This window comes from Seriola lalandi, unplaced genomic scaffold, assembly GCF_002814215.2.
Source record: "Seriola lalandi dorsalis isolate HSWRI2012SDOR001 ecotype SW California unplaced genomic scaffold, Sedor1 jcf7180002054072, whole genome shotgun sequence".
Classification (NCBI taxonomy): domain Eukaryota; kingdom Metazoa; phylum Chordata; class Actinopteri; order Carangiformes; family Carangidae; genus Seriola; species Seriola lalandi.
The window spans coordinates 6,303-10,307 of record NW_019524625.1 but is presented as its reverse complement, the minus strand read 5'-3'; the positions used below and the strand labels follow the sequence as shown (position 1 = coordinate 10,307).

Below are 4,005 nucleotides of genomic sequence, written 5' to 3'. Positions count from 1 at the left end.
AAGGCCTACAAGAGGCAGGCTGAGGAAGCGGTAAGGGCAAAACATTTATTTCAAACAATGAGAACTTACTACGATATACCATTGCTATACATTGTTTGACTGTGTTACTATGTTTACTTTATATTGTATTCCAGGAGGAGCAGGCCAATGTTCATCTGTCCAAGTGCAGGAAGGTCCAGCATGAGCTGGAGGAGGCTGAGGAGCGTGCTGACATCGCTGAGTCCCAGGTCAACAAGCTGAGAGCCAAGAGCCGTGACTCTGGCAAGGTAAATTTATCAGTTTGGTGAAAAATACCCAAACTGCTATCATCATTCTTCAATATATATGTCTTATATTAGAGCAAATACATTGCAGTATCATATTCTGTTTACATAGTATTAGTTTTATATAGTTAAAAAAAACATCAAAAGATCAAAATTGATTGTCACCTAAAGCTACTTACACAAAACATTTATCTGTTTTTACAGGGAAAAGAAGCAGCTGAGTAAAGCACACGTGTTTTGCTATGTTGAATCATATAATATGATATAATTTATGCTGACTCAATAAAGATCAAGTTGTTGCTATTAAATTTCTGTCTACTACTCTCATCTTTTTACTTCACATGAAAGGTCGCTAATGTGAGATTTGAATAATTTGTAATGTTCAAATGAAATTAATAACTGTGAGATTCTATCTTACAAAGTTTTTAGCCAAACAATGACGAAAAATGCTAAATAATCTATAAAATCTAAGGTAAATTTCAGCAACTAATATGAATGTCCCTAATGTGTAGTGGGAACCAATAGCTAGCCTCTGTGCACTTTTGTATTACTCTTAAGTTGGGGAAAGAGAATAGGGAAAAAAAGCAAATGTGTGTCACTTATGTCACTTTACTTCTAACCTGGATAAATGGGCATGGAGAAATCTAATCCAAAAACAAAACTTCACTCATAAATTTTCTTGAGAGGCCACAGGCAAGATTTAGACAGCACTATAAACTCTGGTATCCCAAACTCATAGTATAGTATTTGGCTCTGCTCTGAAAGCATTCAGCTGCACTTTCTCATAAAATCACAATATACTGAATCATTATCACAATTTCTTAAATCCAATTACATAAATATTAAATAAAATAGGTAGAAGGCAAACTAGTGAGTAAATATGAAATAATCATAATGACTATATAAATCAGGTACACTAAAAGTGAAGAAGCCTGACTTGATATATCTGTATCTCACGGTAAAGGAGCTAATCAAATATGACACTGCCTCAACTGTTGTATAAAAGGTGTTTTAAGGTGTCTTGACCATCCATAAAAACAGCAATTACATGGTCATATACTGTATTTCAACATATATTTAAAACGCATTTTTGAGTGGGAGTGGGAATGTTAGAGGTTATTGGGAACACTTCATTTTCAAACTTTGTCACAGGGAATTTTTCACACAGCAAATTACAACATCTTGTCATTTTATCAGTTTGACAGTTTAATGTGGAAATTTTCTCAGTTTTGGAAGTGCAGTGCAAGTTTAACACTATTGCCAGTGACATTGAAAAATGATATTGCTCAACTAGTGTGGTTGACCTTCTCAGTCCAGTGAGGTGCATGAGCCAGAAATGGACTTGATGCTATGTCTGCAGAGTCAGTTAAAGTGTTAATAGCTTGACATATGAGTGTGAATACCATAGATATATCTGTTACACCTAATCATAAGCAATGTTTGTATATTTTTTGTAATTAATTTCTTGTTAAACTTTTACATCTTGATTGTTTTAATGATTCATTGTTACTTATAAATTATTATTATTCATAATTGAATTACTGTTTAAGTATTTGCTCCATTTCATACTTAATTGATGCATTAGTTTATCATTATTTTCTTTTATGAAATATAATTAAAATTAAATGTTTACCTATTTTAAGTACAGACTATCAGAAATTCAGAATATGCCTTTGCTAATGGAATCCTGAAACATAAGATGGATGTACCAGGAACAAATGTTAAACTCATCAGCTGTCGCCTTAACCATATTTGGCATGTGTCCCGTTTTTAACTTCTGCTTTGTAAGCATAACACACTCAATGCAAGGATTCCAATTCAAGCCTGTGAGTGTGGTAGAGGACCTATAAAACTTGTTTGTGGTGAAATGATTTACTCTGTTTCAGACCACAAAAGAGATAAAAGTACTGTTTTACAGTATGATGTGTATGAGATCAAAATGTTTTAATTAATTAAACATTTTTATATATTTATATTTGTTTTCCTACAGAGACTAATAATAAGAACATTTTTTAAAACTAATTTAACACATGATGATATTGATTAATGTTAAGTAAATATGTAATATATAATATGTAATAATTATATGTGTGTTTAACTCATTACTAGCTCAGTTTGAAAAGCCTACAAAATAAATTGCTTTGAATTTCAACTATGGTTTTGCATGTACATTGTTTTGTCTATTTCCTGTTTGGGGGAATTCAATTCAATTCACTAAGGATAATAGTGTAATTATAACACATAAGTAATCCCTCACTAATGGTGCAGTCAGTCAATAGGTGGCAGATATTGAGAATGTATGGGTTTCTTTGAAATAGACTGACTGAGAGTGCAAAGTGTTTGAGCAGCTGGTGATGCCTCTGAAATCATTTAAACATTTTTTCCCTATTTCACAAATCATACAATATGTTCTCATTGGGCATGAGATGATTTGATTTACTTTTTTTTTTTTAAAGGGAGTACATGAGCCTTTTGAATACAAAGGAGAAGCTTGAGTGAAGTAGATGACACTGCAGGAAACTTTTAACTGTCACTAATCCACAGAGGACAACAACAGCTGTAGTCAACTTGGATTCATGGCAGCACCAATTGATTCCACTGGCAACCTTGTGTTACAGAAAATGTCTAAATATATCAAAATGTTGATAGAAAGTCCTCACTCTTGAACAACCATAACAGTAAAACTGTAAAAAGGTGGAAAATACAATTGTAAACAACAAATTCTTGGGATTGTGACAAAGTGTAAAAGCATGAGTGAAACGCGAGCCACTGCAAAGCCTTTGTAGACAGGTGTATTCATTAAAATGAAAGCATTTGTTCTGTTATCTGTGCAAGAGACAAACAACTGAAAAATGCTCCTGAAAGCCATTCAGGGTTCATACAGCCACTATGGTCAGAAGAAATCTGTAAATTAAGTGTAAAGGGTGCTTCTAAAGCCGTTTCTTTTATATTATTATATTACCTTAAAGTCTCATGAGTGAGAAAAAAAAAAACCTGTGTAGATAGGGAAGACAAGAATTGGCCTCTATGAAATCAATATAAGGTGTATCTACTTACATATTACAATGCTTGTCTGTCTTATCCTCCCTATGCCATATCTTATTATCCACACCACATTTGGCATGCTTCCCATATTTAACTTGTGCTGCGCAAGCAATCCTGATCCAATATAAGGACTCCAAGAGGACGCAGCAGTGTGTGGTAGAAGACCCTTGAAGACCCCTGCTTGTGGTAGGCTTATCTTCTTTGTGCTTTGGAGCAGTGTGCAATGTTTTCATTATTATATGTCTTTAAAATGGTAATAAGTTAACAATATATTTGTGGAAGAAATCTTTGCTTTAAAGCAAATAATTTTCTTTATAAAAATATGTGCTATGTTTTTAACAGGATTGTGGAAAAAAACAGACTCTTGACAGAGAGAGGGTCAGGTACGAATGTTTCTTAAATTTCATGCATTTCATGTGAAAAAGTTGATAAAAATGAAATTTTTTTGTTCAGCCAGTTTCTTTTTCAAAAATATGATTATTGTTAATCTTAACAATTTAACATCAGCAAAAATCAAGTGCCTTGTGATAATGGATGGACATGAATCATAGATACTAGTTGTTAATTAAGTAGTTAAACCCAGTTATTCTGGGGTGTTCAGCTGCATGTGCTGAAGACTGTAACGTTGACACAGATAAGTAAGACTACTCTTATTTGTTACTACCTCACAGAAGTAAACTGCAACCATGAGTACAGA

General features: G+C 33.2%; 2 long non-coding RNA genes across 2 annotated transcripts; both read left to right on the top strand.

Annotated features, from left to right (window-relative positions):
• Nucleotides 1-571, top strand: LOC111652848 (uncharacterized). Its single transcript, XR_015437054.1, has 3 exons — nucleotides 1-30; nucleotides 135-266; nucleotides 468-571. It is a non-coding gene; the product is annotated as an uncharacterized LOC111652848 (long non-coding RNA).
• A 2,871-nt stretch (nucleotides 572-3,442) lies between these two features.
• LOC111652847 (uncharacterized) lies at nucleotides 3,443-4,005 on the top strand. Its single transcript, XR_002760627.1, has 3 exons — nucleotides 3,443-3,494; nucleotides 3,651-3,691; nucleotides 3,980-4,005. It is a non-coding gene; the product is annotated as an uncharacterized LOC111652847 (long non-coding RNA).